The sequence below is a fragment of the Sphaerodactylus townsendi genome, linkage group LG06, assembly GCF_021028975.2.
Source record: "Sphaerodactylus townsendi isolate TG3544 linkage group LG06, MPM_Stown_v2.3, whole genome shotgun sequence".
Lineage (NCBI taxonomy): Eukaryota > Metazoa > Chordata > Lepidosauria > Squamata > Sphaerodactylidae > Sphaerodactylus > Sphaerodactylus townsendi.
Window position 1 is genome coordinate 107,949,057 of NC_059430.1, and position 16,514 is coordinate 107,965,570.

The following is a 16,514-nucleotide window of genomic DNA, read 5'->3' on the forward strand; positions in this document are numbered from 1 at the left end:
CCAGGGAAACTGATCTATAAAGTCTGGGCATCGCTTGCAACATTAGGAAAATTCCAGACTCCCACCTGGACATTCGCACCTCTAACCAGGACACTACTTGTCACTGAAGTGACATCTGATAGCAACTCGAGCACACGATATTGAGGTAGATATTTCCTTCCTTTTAGGTGTCAGAATTTGGAAAGCTTAACAGCTGTCTAAAAGTGGAGTGGAGCAGTTCAGAACATGACAGCTGCCACACATAAGGGTCCCAAGATACTTTCAACTGTGGCAGCTTCCCTTGGGAAGGCAGATAACAAGAGAAAAATTAGTTCATAAACTAAGCAACTGTAAAGAAGTCTTAGGACAACCAAAGTAAATATCCAGCATCATTAAGGAGAAGAACAATCTTTCAACAGCTGTCTCTGGTAACTTCAGAGAAGTCAATCCAATGAATTGAAAAAGGGAAATGTCATCATCAAATTACTGATCTTGTTTTTCCCCCATTAACACCCTTAAGCATTTATTGTTTTTATACTGTAATTGATTCACACTGCCAGTTTTATTGACTGCTATTTTAATCTGTATATTTTTGGTGAATAAATCTTTTTTAAAATGGAAGGAATTATTCAAATTATTCAAATTATTTATTGTTTTCTCCTTTTAATATTAGCTGATTTAAACTGGTTTTGGAGAGATGGGATGTAAATTCTCCCAACTAGTTATCTCAGTACCATTGCTGAAGATGCCCTGTTCCAAAGCTATTCACTCCTTCCCGGATCACAGGGGAACAAAGAGCACCTCCTGTCCAATTACCCACCACTGCTCTGGCACGTGGTGGGACAGGAAGTGTGTTGGGGCAAGAAACTTGTCCCAACATGCTTCCTGTTTGCAGCACACCGAGAGAGAAGGCACAAAATCTTGTCCCGATGCGCTTCCTTTTAGTGGAGCAGCAAGAAAGGAGGTGCGTTGGGGCAAGATATCTTAAAATCTCTTCACTTTTCCATAGATCCCCCACCCTCCAACAAAGAGTAATGTAGCTGGAAGAGCAATAGGACAGGCGGGCACTTTATTTATTTGCTTATATGTACTTTTTAACCTGCCCTACATCCAAAGGTCTCAGGGTGGATTACAAGATAAAAATAATAAAATATTCATAAAACTGAACACAATTACAATATACCTCATTATAAAACTTGTTTAACATCCATAAAACTTATTAAAACCTACCAAAATTGACAAAACTTATTAAAATTAATAAAAATCCATTTACAAAATTATTAAACTTTTTAAAACATTCATATTGCCAGAAGGGGGAAACCATCACTTCAGCCAAAGGCCAGAGAAAATAGGTGCATCTTTACTTGTTTTCTAGATGCAGATAAAGAAGATGCTTGATGCACCTCAGGGGGAGATAGTTCTACAGTCTCAAGGCCACCACTGAAAAAGCCCTACCTTGGGTCTCCACCTTTTTTACCACTGAAGGTAGTGGTACCACTAGAAGGGCTTCATCTGCTGATCTTAGGGCCGGAGTGGCGAACCTCTGGCACTCCAGATGTTATGGACTACAATTCCCACCAGCCCCTGCCAGAAACCCACTGTCTTAGGGCAAGGGCAGGTCGCTATCGGAGAAGGAGTTCCTTTAGATATATGGGGCCCAAACTGTTTAGAGCTTCATAAGTGAAAGATAATGCCTTGAATTGGGCGCAGTAGCAAATTGGCAGCTAGTGCAGTTCCTCTAAGTCTGGTGTGATGTGCATCCACCCAGCAGTACCCACCAGCAGTCTTGCTGCCGCCGCATTGTATTCTAGCTACAGCTTCCGAACTGTCTTCAAGGGCAACTTGATTTGATTCCCTACACCTCCACATGAGCACTGGACTCTGATCTGGTAGACTGGATTTGTTTCCTCACTCCTCCACATGTAACCTGTTGGATGGCCTTGGGCCAGTCCCAGTTCTTCAGAACTCTCTCAGCCCCATCTTGAGACTCCTTATAGGAGAGAAGGGCGGTATTTAAATCCAAACTCTTCTTCTCTTCTTCTATTACACCACTGCTTTGTCATTTGTTTCCAGGCACAATTCAAAGTTCTGGTTGATACTTTGAAAGCTTTTCACATCCTTTAGCCCACATTTCTAGTGAACCTCCTTTCTTTATACAATACCAGGCAACAACTAAGGGCACCAATTAAGGGCATCACTTGCTTGCTTGCTTTGCTTTCTTGCTTGCTTTGCTTTCTTGCTTGTTTGCCTTGCTTGCCTTGCCTGCCTGCCTGCCTGCCTGCCTGCCTGCCTGCTTGCTTTACCACCCTTCCCTGGAAAGCCCGGGCAGTTTACAACAATCAAGAAAACATGACAATGAATACTTTACCATCACATTTACAAAAAATTCATTCAATCTAAAATCTATCAGCAAGAATTCTCACAGGTTCTCATTCCCATTTAATTCATGGGTTCCATCTAGCACAGGGGTAGGGAACCTTTAACACTCAAAGAGCCATTTGGACCCATTTTCCATGGGAAAAGAAAACACTTGGAGCCACAAATAATTTTTGACATTTAAAATAAAGATAACACTGTATATATTGGGGGGTTTTTACCTTTTACTCTGCTCATTCTGAGAAGCGCATGGATGCGTCCGCCCTGCTGCCTGCAGGGCGAGCAAGGATGGGGCCAGCGGCTCGGCCTCGCCCACCGCCGGGAAAGCGCCCGCCCCGCTCCAATGGGGCAGGCGAGAGGGGAAGCCCGCGGGCAGTTGATGCTGGCTGCGGGCAGTTGGTGCACCTGCCCTGCAGGCAAGGATGGGGCCAGCGGCTCAGCTCATGGAGCCACAGTGCAAGGGCAGAAGAGCCGCATGCGGCTCTCGAGCCGCAGGTTCCCTACCCCTGATCTAGCATATTAACTTGATTTAGGTATTTCAGCTATGTTTTTAACTGCATATATTCAGGTTGCATAGGCTGCCCAGGGCATTGTGGAAAGGAGGGATATAAATATTTTGGATAAATAAATCATGCATAAGCTGCTTGGCAGATAGCAAGTAGTTCATGGAAAATTCCTTCCCACATAATTTGATACTGCTCACTATAACACCCCCTTGCTCTCATCTGGGAAGGAAGATGTGGAATTGCAAGATTAAAATTAATTAGATATTAGTAAGCCTACTTAAAAGGACACTGCCAATAATTCCAACCACTCAAACCACATTGTTATAGTTCTGTCCAACACTTTAAAAAAGTTATTGATGTAACTTATTCCACTAACCTGTAAGAAAGAGGAAATACAGGACCTATACAACATGGCTATTCAAGGCAAAGGACCAATTCTGGTGATGACCTACCGTGTTTCCCCGAAAATAAGACAGTGTCTTATATTATTTTTGCTCCCAAAGATGCGCTATGTCTTATTTTCAGGGGATGTCTTATTTTTCTGTGTTCTGTTCGTCGGGCATGCTTCGAAACAAAAACTTTGCTACGTCTTACTTTTGGGGGATGCCTTATATTTCGCGCTTCAGCAAAACCTCTACTACGTCTTATTTTCTGGGGATGTCTTATATTCGGGGAAACAGGGTATTAGTGATATTGAGATGGTTAGAATAAGTCTATGAGAAAACACAGATTTACTCATGTTATATAGAACTGCAACAAACACAACCTTTCCTTCAATTGTGATCTGTACGTTTGTTGGCAAAATGTTGCAGTTCTCACAAAAAGTGTTTTGATGTTCAGAATCAAAACTCCTCCACAAAACGGTATCTGGGGTCCTGACATCCACACCTAATTCTGGGGTCTTTGATATGTGTAAGGCACAATATATCCACAGGAACACAAATCTGCCAGTAGGGCAAGAACAAAAAGACATTCTTCCTCTTCAGCAAATGAAAAATAATTGCTTAGATGGGATTTATATGGCCTGATAGTTTTTATAGACTTGGTCTACTGAGATAACATTCATTACACAGTTTGTAACTTTTATACCCTCTCCTGCTCTTAATCAATTAGAAGCCCAACCACATCAAAGCCAAGTTTTTTTAAAAAATTCCCGAGAACTGGAAATGAGCTTACTCTAATTGTTCTCTCTGTACTGGGAGAGCAGGCAATGTCTTTCTGCACACTCTCTGGAACATCAAGGAAGGACTAACAAGGCAATTGAAACCCCTCTTGTTATCTCATCCAGAGCAAAGGAGATGATATAAAGCAGGAAACTGCCAGGTGGGGAGAAACAAATGTGTGCAGGCTTATCTTGCCTTTAAAAGATTTCTGGGGAGGGCAGCCTTCAAAATAAAGATGCAAACTCCAGGCACAGTCCTAAATGAAGCACTTGGAAGCCTCCCTGATTTCCGTTCAAAGCAATCGGCTTGTAAAAGTGCTTCAAAATTACTGGATTGTGCCCTTCAAAATGTACCAATGTAATGTCAGAAAACAGTGTCATGGAAATAATATGAGTGTGCTGACTAGTTGGGTTACATATCTGCTTTCTTCCAGGGCTCAAGTGGTTTTGCTTGATAGGATCGAGCAGAGAGAGAGAAAAACAAACCATGTTCTAGTCATGCTTCCTCCATTTGGAGCGAAGAGGGTGTTTGGATCTCCACCTCAGGTATGATGACCAACCTTCAGGTAGGGGATGGAGATTTCCCAGAATTACAAGTGATCTGCAAATGATTGAGATCAGTTCTCCTGGAGAAAATGTCTGCCCTGGAGAGGCACTATATCCACAGGTGGGATTCAGCTGTTTCAGACTGGTTCACTAGAACCAGTAGCTAAATTTGTGACTAGTTTGCTGAACCGGTAATCCCATCACTACTGAAAGTTAGAGATGTTCAAGGGGCACAGCGAAGGTAGGCAGCAGCCATGCCCATTATGGGCACCAGTGTCGTGACGCCGGCACACCGTCATGATGTCATCAGGAGGGGCGGTCAGGAGCCTTTATAAGGGTTCAACCCAGCCCTTGGCTTCACTCCTCCTCCGGAGCAGCATACTGATAAGTCACTGCCTCATCCCAGGATATTTGGACTGTGTGGATAACACCTATGACAGCTTTTCTTGGGATTCAGTTACCTGTAGAAATTATGGACTAGTGTATACATTTTGTATTCAGTTTCTTAAGCTTTGTATGTTGGGAGATGTTTAAGGCTGCAATAATATGCATGTCTGTCTAGAAATTAATCACTTTCAAATGAATAGGTTTCACTTCTGAATAAGGTCGATTCTGCATGGTCCAAATATTCTGGGTTAAGCAAGGGAAATATCCCAGTTTCATTCTAAAGCGGGTTTGTCTCGCAATATTTCCCTTATCCCAGATTTTTCAAAAACTGCTAAAATCACTATCTTTTCGAAAATCCCACATTGAATTCACTTCTGTGCAAACGCCACAGGAGCAAAAACTATTTATTTTCCCACCCTGCCACCTGATCTCCCCCGCCTCACATCATGTCAGTTTCATTTCTGCTGAGTTGCTGCTCGCCCTTTCCAAAACGTTCTCCAAGCAAGTTTTCCGCCCTTTGACAGTTCTTCTGGGAGCCAGGCAAGCAAGCCCATGTGGGAAAGCGTGAGCGCTCGCCCCATTCCAGCTTGCTCTCGCCAAGCACCACTCGCTAGCTGAGCCATGCCCCAGCCAGCCCAGTCCTGCAGCTCCGAGCTCACATTCCCAACAGATCCTGGGAGAGGCGGGGAAGCAATTCCAGGAGCCAGGCAAGCTAGCCTGTGCAGGAAAGCATGAGCACTCACCCTGTTCCTGTTCACTCTCTCCAAGCACCGCTCGCTAGCCGAGCAACTGCCCAGAGAGCCCAGCCCCACAGTTCTGGGCTCACATTCCCAGTGGGGTCGTGGGGGGGGGGGGAGGGGTGGGGAAGTGCCTGCTTGGCAGGATGCTATCACCCCGTGACAGCCCCCAAAATCACTCAAATGTTATTTGGTATATCGGAGGGGGGGGGGGTTCTTATGCACTCATGCAGTGGTTTCTTACATACCTTTAAATGTGGATGGGACACAGTGCTCTGCCCAGTATTGGCCAAAAGTTTTTACTTTGTATAGCACAATGTGCTTGCCATGTTGCTCACTGTACCAACTCCTTTCCAAAGTTAAACAAAAGGGGTGGGTGTCCTGCTTGGTTTTCTGCAGTTGCTGTGGATCCGCCAATTCGAGGGTGGGGGGAGCCAATCAGGATGCAGCACACTGAGGATGTTCGAGCATGCAGGCTGTATCTGTGTTGCAAAAACAAAAAAAGTTGGATTTGTGTGAAAAAAATCAGAGTATTTCCTCCTGGTCTTAATTCCTTCAGGGAAATGGGCACCCATGTGAAGGGAGAAACTGAGATAAAACAGACCCGGATTTTTAAATAGCAAATGTAACCCAGTATTATTATGTTTTGCAGAATCGACCTCAGTTAAGATTAGACTGAACACCTATTCACACTTCATTAACAATAACTTTACTAGAAATCAAAGAAACTCCACAGAAATCTGCCATCAGCTGACTATAAAGACTTTCCATTTCTACCAATAAGGCTTATGGGAGAGGGTTAAAATTTAACTACGAAGGTTTACAGGTTTGGGAGAAAGAATTTCCAGTGTTGGGAACTTCTCTCTGCATATTAATTGAATAGGTGCAAGCATCCACACAAACAGAACCCACCAGGGTTCGGAGGGCCTTGCCCCATCTTTCCTCTTCACCCAGCAAGATTTGCTTAGCTTTCAAAAGAGAATTTGAACAAATCCTGACAGGAGCAAGTAGGATAAAGATATGTTTTCTATGATCCTTCCCAATTTTGGAAGTGACAATTAACAGGACTTTTAAAGCAACTGCAGATAACCCAAGAATTAATATGCTTCATTTTCATTTAACCTTCCTGACCTTCATGAATTTCTCTCTCCCTGTTAAAGCTGTCTGTGCTAGCAGTCATGTCTACATCCTGTGGCAAAAAATTCCACACGTCAATTACCCTTTAAATGAAGAAATACTTCATTTTTTCTATCCTGTATCTATTGCTTTACTGGGTACCTCTGAATTAGTTATTGGAAAGGGAGAAAGGACATTCTCTGTCCTCTTTTTCCATCCCAGACATGATTTTTCAAAAAATAACAACAACCTCTATCACGATCCTCTTTAGTCACCCTTCTTGTAAACTGAAAAGCCCCAGACTCTTCGTCCTGACCTTCGTCCTGACCCCTTATTCTTCCTTATTGTCCTCTTATGTACTTCTTCCAGCTGTGCAAAATCTCTCTCTTTTTTTAGATATGACAGCCAAGATTGTACAGTTTTCAAAATGAAGTTGCACTATACAGGGTCATTACTATGTCGACCATTTTATTTCCAGTTTCTTTCCTGATAAGCCCCAGTAGGGAATTTGCCACATCAGAACCAATATTTTCATCAAGTTACTGCTACAACCTCAAGTTTTCTTTCCTTCTCAGCTACTGACCTTTTAGACCCCATTGCTACATATTTAGACAGGATATTTTCCCAAAATGTGAATCACTTATGCACGCTGAAATTGTATCATTGCGCTTTCTTCTTCCCATTTCTGTAAATCTTGTCAAATTTGCCTTTTATTATCTTTCTGCATACACAAATTAGCATTTTTAAACCAGAAGAACTGACAAAATGTTCACGTCAACACAGATTAATAATAAAAATGGGCCCATCTCGATAGTATTATTTACTAATGTCTTTGGGGAAATGCATTACATTACATGCTTTCCATAATGACCACTAGCCTCTTTTAATTATGGACTACAGTCTGGGGGAGGGGGAAGTTTATTTAGAGGAGATTTTCAGCATCCCGAAATGCAGCAACCTTTCAATCTGGATTAGCAAGGACCTGCATTCCTCCGTCTTCAGAGAGAATGCTTCAGGCATCCTGGAGTTCTTCCATCAACAGTTCATCACTTCATCAGGCTAGAATATCACTCTCAAGCACACACTCTGTCACAGTTCAGCTCTGTTTGACAAAGCCTCATTGGTAATGCTCATATCTGCCCCTCTGAGAGCCCAGAGCGGGTCTTGCTTCTCATTATTGCAAAGCCCTATTCATCACCAGTCCAAATTACTGACTAGAAACTGTTCAAAGTTTGCTCGCAGACAAAGCAAGGCACGTGGGCAGCATACCTTGAGAAAGGAGACAGCTCCCCACACCAAATAGTGGCCAAATCCCCTAGCTCAAAAAGAGAAATGCCATCTTTAGCAAAATGAGGGGGGAAAGGAGATAGCAGGCGGTTGTCCCTCAGATTGGGCTGTCTTGGATGGGCTATCATCTTTCTCTCTCAGAAGAAGAGTTTGGCTTTATACCCTGTTTTTCTTAACTGTAAAAAGTCTCAAAGCAGTTTACGAGACCCTTCCATTCCTCTCCCTATAACAGACACCTGGTGAGGTAGGTGGGGCTGAGAGAGTTCTGAGAGAACTGTGACAATCCCAAGGCCGCCCAGCAGGCTTCATGCGTAGGAGCAGCTAAACAAGACAAGTTCACCAGATAAGAGTCTACCACTCATGTGGGGGAGTGGGGAATCAAACCTGGTTTGCCAGATCAGAGTCTACTGTTCTTAACCACTATGCCCCACTAGCTCACAAGGGATAAGAACATCCTATGGCTCACTGGAAATAGAAATTCGATGAACTGCAAGCAGAGGAAATCTCCATGAGAGACAACCTAGGTTGGAGGAGGAGGAGGAGGAGGAGGAGGAGGAGGAGGAGGAGGAGGAGAAGTAGTAGTAGTAGTAGTAGTAGTAGTAGTAGTAGTAGTAGTAGTAGTAGTAGTAGTAGTAGTTTGGATTTATACCTCACTTTCTCAACCGTAAAGAGTCTCAAAGCAGCTTACGAACTCCTTCCCTTCCTCTCCTCACAACAGACATCTTGTGAGGTAGGTGAGGCTCCGAGAGTTCTGAAAGAACTAACAACCCCAAGGTCACCCAGAATGCTGCACGTGTAGGAGCAGGGAAACAAACCTGGTTCTTCAGATTAGAGTCCGCAGCTCATGTGGAGGAGCAGGGAACCAAGCCTGGTTCTCTAGATTAGAGTCCACTGCTCTTAACTACTACACCGCACAGGTTCTCTTGATCCCCCCCCCCCAAATTTGACCCATAAAATTGGTTTTTCGCTAGAAAAAAAATTTGCTTCTTTGGGCCTAGCAGGTAAGCAAAACCACACATGTATTTACAATCCCATTCCAACCATTTTTGGATGTTTGAGAAAACATTTTAGGTGTTCAGGAGAAAACGGCCAATCTCAGATTAGGAAATTCTTGGAAATTTGGGGGCAGCACCTGAGGAGGGAGGAATTTGGAATGGGGAGGGAGCTCAATGTAGCTGATGTGATACCATAGAGCTGGCCGTGCTAAGCAGACTGGAGAGCAGCTGAAATCCCTAGAGAATTCCATGCCTCGTAGGGAGACTGGTTACCTTGTTCAGGACAGCTGACGGCAACTTCTAAGCAAATTGAATTGGAAAAGAGAGCTGGCCAAGCCTCCTTGCCTCTTTCCACTACACTGGACACAAGAGACTTGAAAAAAACAGGTCCTTCAGCATAAACACTGGCCTCCATTTTTATTTGCCTTCCAAAACGTCATGGCAGCCCCAGATAGTGGTTTTATGGAAAGACTGCTTTTATTCTGAGGAGACTAGCATTATATTCAGAGACACCCTGCTTATTTACCTAAAAGATGACAGGAATTGAAATTTTTGTTGCACTTCTGGGTTGATAAATCTATTTTATAAAACATCACTACATATGAACACAAAGGACAAAAGAAATACATTACTGGATCACTCAAAACATTTCCTTTTCACAACGTGCTGTGATTAAAAGTGGTGCGTGACTTATACCTTTTCAAATCCAGGTTGTGATATTCCTAGAGATTTGGGGGTGTTAGAACTGGGGTAGGCAGGGTTTGGAGAGGGGAAGGACCTCAGAAGCACCCTAGAGCAGTGGTGGTGAACCTTTGGCACTCCAGATGTTATGGACTACAATTCCCATCAGCCCCTGCCAGCATGGCCAATTGGCAGGGGCTGATGGGAATTGTAGTCCATAACATCTGGAGTGCCAAAGGTTCACCACCACAGCCCTAGAGCCCACCCTCCAAAGCAGCCATTTTCTCCAGAGGATCTGATCTCTGTAGTCTGGAGATCAGTTATAATTTCGAGATCTTCTGGAGGTGGGCAACCCCAGTAGGCACCCGAGCACTTCCTGTCAGGGCTTATCTGTGCTGCTTGAAATAAAAATGACTCCACAAAATGTTCTGTATTCTTTTCCACGATCCAGGTTTTACCGCACAATTTTGAAGCCAGAAATGCAAAAATTTTGGAAGATTCTGAAACTACGGGAGAAAGTTCCTGTAGACTAGACTAAACTAGGAGGTGAGAATAGTCAGGAACTAGACAATACAATATACGGTCGGATGATATGTGCTGCACTCTCACAATGGGAAGCCCAAAACTGTCACCAGCTTTTGAAATTCTGTAAGCCACTGACCAACACATTAAGCCTCGCTGCAACTATATGGGTTAGAAACCTTCCTTTTTTAAATGAAGCTATTCTTTTCTTGTTTATTAAAGACCATGGTTTTTTAAAGGGAACTAAGGTTGTTTTCTCTGTAGCAAACGAAGTAATAAAAAAAAGTTATAAAAAAAGAAATGGAAAAGTTGTTTCCATGTCCTAATTTCACACATAAGTGCCCAGAATATCTGCAGGCTAACTTGTGATCGCTGAGAATACTGCAGTTTACCACAGTCAAATCTTTTTCTCATAATGGGAAGGAAGATTATAGGAATAGTTGACACATGTATGGAATACTGTTTTTGGCACGCACTGTAATGAATGTTCAGCTACTGGCAGAGAGAGAAAGAGACTCGTGCTTGCTGGCTTGAAAGACTGGCAACAATGTCAGTTGTGTATTATTCAGAGAAGTCAGTCCAATTACACCTCTGAGAATATTTGGGATACCTGCTTCAAATCAACGGGAAACATTTATTTGACTAGACAAAAACAGGCGTTGGCAAGGGCAGGGGGTGCAATAATACGGAAAAAATGGTTAGACTGTGCACCCTGGGAGGACACGGGAATGAGGTTTTAGCCATACTTCTTCGATACTCTCCAGTTTAGGCAGGGCCAGAGTGAGAAAGGCTACCGATCAAGAGAGCTCTATGAATTTCTTCAAATTAAGCTGTAATTTTTCCAAGGTAGAACAAACTTTGAAATGGGGGGGGGGGGGATTGAAAGGGAACAGCATAGAGTGTTTTTTTTTTAAAAAAAGCAGCCTTGAAAAATTTCTAATAGCCAATTGCTAATAGAAAAATTTCTAATAGAAAATAAAAAATTTCTAATGAAAAATTTCTAATAGCCAAATTATTAAATTTTGATAATGCAAAAGAAGAGCCAGTATCAAACTAGAACTTTCCAGACCGCTACACAGGAGCTTCAGTGGTATAGTGGTTAAGAGTAGGTGCATTCTAATCTGGAGGAACCGGGTTTGATTCCCAGCTCTGCCGCCTGAGCTGTGGAGGCTTTATCTGGGGAATTCAGATTAGCCTGTACACTCCCCACACATGCCAGCTGGGTGACCTTGGGCTAGTCACAGTTGTTTTTGGAGCCTCTGTAGCCCCACCCACCTCACAGGGCAGGGTGTTTGCTGTGAGGGGGGCGCAAGGTGCAAGAGATTGTAAGCCCCTTTGAGTCTCCTACAGGAGAGAAAGGGGGGATATAAATCCAAACTCTTCTTCTTCCCCCTCTTTTTGGTGAAAGGGAAGTCCATAGTTGAAGATGAGAGGGTGAGAATACCTGTTAAGCTCATGGTTTACTGATCCAACTTAACAAATCTTGAGACAACTTAAATGTAACAGTTTTATTGCTCATGAGCCCCATTTACTGCAAAAGCCTCATTCATCAGATGAAGAAAATGGATGTTTTGTTTTGCTTTTTAATTTATACATCTACTGCATGCCTCTACCTGGCTTCAGGGGCATGAGGGGGAAAGCATCATTTTGCAAACTGCTATTCAAAGAAATGTTTCACTGAACTAATCTTTTAACTTATCATTGTTTTCCAGGGTTTTTCGGGTTTTTTGCGCGAAGGGGTTTTCACTGAAAGGTAAAGCAATGTGACTCAAGAATGCTCAGAAAACAGGACTTACTCCACCTCTTTTTGCCAAACTATTAGATTTTTTTTCTCCCATAATTCAATATATACTGGATAAAATGCCTGCAACAAGTTCGGGATTTGTTGGACTAGTAAATAGACAAGACCTTGAAAAAACTGACACGACATCCCTGCAATGCCTGTCAAGAACAAAAAAAAAGTTATAATATTGATTGGAGTCAGAGAGTGTCTATTTTGTATTAAATCAGATGATGTGTGGGCATTTGAACTCATTCCTAAACATCAAACTAGTCTGCAAGCCAGCAATATAAAAATACTTACTCTGACCCTACCTTTGGGAACAATCCTGGCTGTATAACAGACAAGGAGTGGCTGTAAAACTCATCTTAACCATTTGGAGAGATATGGAAAACACTTTGCTATTGTTAAGCATGAATCCTGGACAGCCTCCAAAAACAAACCTGATAAAATCCTAGTCATCACGTCACAACAGATGTATTTACTCTCATTTTTATTAGTCACCTCTGAAATACTTCCTCCAGCTCTGTATGCAGAGATTCCTTTCCCAGCCCCAGTTTCTAGCTTCAAGAGCACTTGAACCAGCAACGATATTTGTGACTCTCCTTCTTCAAACAGAAAACAGTTATCCGTGCTAGAACAAAGCCACAGCATATCAGCTGCTTTTCAAGAGAGGTTATGTATTTTAGTATAAGTAGCAAAAGAAAAGGGATATCGACACCATGTAACTTACAAATGGTGCATGCATGTATTCCCCTTCATCAGGCATCTGGCAGTTTCAGAATCATTGGGGACGGAGGGATTTGCACATAATTAATTACTGAAGGAGCATTAAATTATTGTGGAAGACCTGGCTACTACATACATATTCCTATATAAAAATACCATAAATGCAGTTAAAGGAATTCCAGAGTTAACTAGCTCAAATAAATTATCCTCCTCCCCTAAGGTGATTGAGCCACATGAATTGATACAGAAGATGGGCTGTTTTGGATTGTGAAGGAACAGAATCACAAGCCTTTCCTTTTCCTTCAGGCTGGCCCCTGGGAAACCCTGCAGCTGCCAAAAGTCTGTACTTGGTGATGCCGCTCCTTCCCCTGATGCCCCAAGGCTGCCCAAAACAAACTGAATTAACAACCAGCCCTACCAGTGACTTGGAGTGTCTTTTGCTAAACAGAGTTGGGAGTCTAGCACTCTGTACCTGTGTCGCCATTCAGAGACTCTGCCCCTTTCCATACAAACCTTTTAAAGCATTTTGAGGCAAACATTTCCTCCACGGAGTTCAGCATTGTTTTTACCCCCAAACATGTCCTGATTTAACAGTATACTATCTAGTCATAGGTCAGAAGTGACTGGATAATACTTAACAGAACACACGTCTAGTCATTTAGTCCTTAGAAGTCTCTGTCCCTTTTAATGTGACATTCTAGAAGGGTGTGAGTTAGTAAATGGTAGTCTCACCATTAGCCAGGCTCTTTGGGATATGAATGCCCTAAAGGACTGGACACTTGAGCTTGACGGCTCATCCCTCACCCCCTTTCCTGCCAGTTTGGAATTTGCAGTTGGGTTTCCATACAGACTGTGCATTAATGATTGAAACGCTGGGATGCGTTCATTTGTGGAAGGCATTTCTCCAGACGGAGAACAGCCTACGCTGCATAATCCGGTCAATGTCTTTGTAAAGCTAATAAAACAATGAGCACAAAAATGAGAGTATTTCTATATTCTTAATGTTTTCCATGCTGCACCTGATATAACCATAAACAGAAATTACTAAAAACATACCTCCAACTAAGCCCGCCTCTGGCACATTACCCTTCCTTGCTTTCCTTGTACTACATTGATGAATGGATCCAGAAAAAGGAAGGAAATAATCAGACTCAAAAAGAAAGGTCCTGACCTCTTGATGCTGACTGGAGTGAGAACAGTTTAACTCCTCATCTAATGACCCCACCCCACCCCCTCGGGCCTGGATAGCCCATGCTGGTCCAATCTCACCAGATCTCAGAAGCTAAGTCGGATCAGTCCTGGATAGTGTTTGGATGAGAGACCGCCAGGGAATACCAGGATTATGTCACAGAGGCAGGCCACCTGGGAACATCTCTTCCCTTGAAAACTCTGCAAGTTGTGACTTTGACAGCAAAAAGGAAAAGCCCCCCGCCCCCTGCCCCCCACCCCCACCCCCAACAAATGTATCTAGCTAAGATTTAAAATGGATCAACGTATTTGCTCCCATGGCTATAGAAACAAGTTAACATTCCATTCTGATAACATCTGAATCTTACTTCATAAAAAGTATGTATCCATTTGGGCTATGATCCCAAGTACATTTCCTAGGAAGGAAGTTGTAACCATCCGTAATTGCTGAAAGTTAGAATACTTCTTTGCAATTAGATGCCATTGCAGAACAACATTACCATGGGTCAGTTTCAGCTACTTTCCACAACTCCAATTATGTTGGTTGGAACCAGCTGGCTTAATGTATTTTATGTTCCATGTGTGGGATCTGAACATTAAAAGTGTAAGGCTCAATGCGGTTATAGTGTGAGAGTGCTCAGCAACCCAGCTTACTGGGAGTTCTGTTAAAAGGACTATAAGCATTTTTATTTCTCTGAAAACCAGGCACATGGGAACCTAGTCTGTTTTCCCACAAAGCCACTATTTGCCCAGATGGGAAAACAGATGGGTATCAACATGGATACATGCATATTTGCATCCTGAGTTATGTTCAGAGTTGGGCTAAGCAAGATTACCAAGTTATAACAAGCACAAAAATATGACCACCCTCCAGCCCTACCCTAAAATTCAGACTTTATGCTCCATAGTGTAAATCAAGAGTGAAATAGGCTCCATAGTCCCCCACACACACATTTGGTCCCTGAACCTGTCTAACAGATCCATCAATTGGAAGTCTTCCTCATCCCTACAACTACAAATGACCTTTACTGGCATGTGTAAATATTTAAAACTTTATAAAACATTGGGATAGAGAATGCCTTTGCTAGAAACTTAGCCACATCTTTGGTTCTTCTTGGATTGTGATCATGGTCTTGTCCAGATTGTGAGTTTTAAGTGGATCAGTATTCAGATGGGGATCACCTAGACTTTTCTTAGGAGTTTTCATGCTGGTACAGTATAGCAAGATGTGTGCTATAGTTTCTTTTTGCTTGTCAGGGCAATGGCATAATCTGTCCTTTGATGGGATCTTCCTCTTCCCTTTTTGGTGATTTGAAGATTACTACAGCTTGAGTGCTAAGGACACTCAAGGCTAAGAACTTGGGAAACCTGGACATCCTACATGTCCCATGCTCACAGGATGCTACAAACCAGTATTCTATGCTCTAGGGAATCATGCACATGAACACATAAAGCTATTGTACACTGAGACCATTTGATCTAGCAAGTTCAGGACAGTCTATTCTTACGAGCAAGAGATCTCCAGGATCTCAAGCTGATGTCTCTTATATCATCTACAGTCTGATCCTATACTCAACATGTTAAAGATTGAACCCAGGTCCTTCTGCATGCCAAGCAGATATTCTACTACTGAGCCAAGTCCCCACCCTGAAGGATAGAGGCCTTACAAGAATTTTTCCCACTCCCACCATCACAAGCATGCCTATGATTTTTTAAAAAAAATTATGGTGAGGAGATACAGGAACACACTGAAGGAGGTTAACATTGCTATCCTAGGCACCCTGGAATAGGACTAACTTAAGGTAAGTACCAGTAAGCCTATTTAAAATTTACTTGCCTACATTCCACCATCTGAAACCTTCCACCAGTCTACAGAGTCTTCCTTCAACTCAAGTGACTCTTCTACTAGAGAAAGGCTTCAAACTTTGCTAGGGGAAATGGTAGGAATCATTCCTTTTAACTTAGTCCTTTAAATCAAACAGGAATTTAAATCCAGGTAGTCTTTTGGCCAAATAGTCCAGGTCGCAGGGGTCTGCAACCTGCGGCTCTCCAGATTTTCATGGACTACAATTGCCATCAGCCCCTGCCACCATGGCCAATGAACATCTGGAGAGCTGAAGTTGCAGACCCCGGTCCAGGGTGATCACAGACTGATAACCTTCTTACTCACAACCCTGCAGAGCTAATATACCTGTAGTGCAGCATATCATCAATTACTGCAGGGAAAATGTTTTTACTTACAATCAAACTATGAACACTTAAATTCTAAATAACTTAGTTAAATATACAACATTCTATATACAGCAACTTGAATTATATATATATTAGACAATTACACTTCTGCACAGGCGTTCCTCCCATTGGGCAAAGTGGGCAGTTGCCCAGGGCACTGCCTTGTGGGGGGCGCAAAAACTGCAGGTTCGTTTGTGGGATTTTTTTGTATTTTCAGTGTTTTTCCGTTTTTGGCCTGCAGAGGGCGCAGTTTTTAGGCTAGTAGCACCAACATTTCAGGGATTTTTTGGG

General features: G+C 42.8%; 1 protein-coding gene across 2 annotated transcripts in view; it reads right to left on the reverse strand.

Annotated features, from left to right (window-relative positions):
• Window positions 1-16,514, reverse strand: part of SEMA3D (semaphorin 3D) — a 174,378-nt gene that overhangs the window by 137,958 nt on the left and 19,906 nt on the right. Inside the window, exon 2 of one of the 2 annotated variants that reach the window (XM_048501135.1) lies at window positions 5,942-6,175. The exons of the other annotated variant lie outside the window; for it this stretch is intronic. The gene's annotated coding sequence lies outside the window, so the exon portion shown is untranslated. The remainder of the gene's footprint in view (window positions 1-5,941; window positions 6,176-16,514) is intronic. 2 annotated transcript variants of the gene reach the window in all.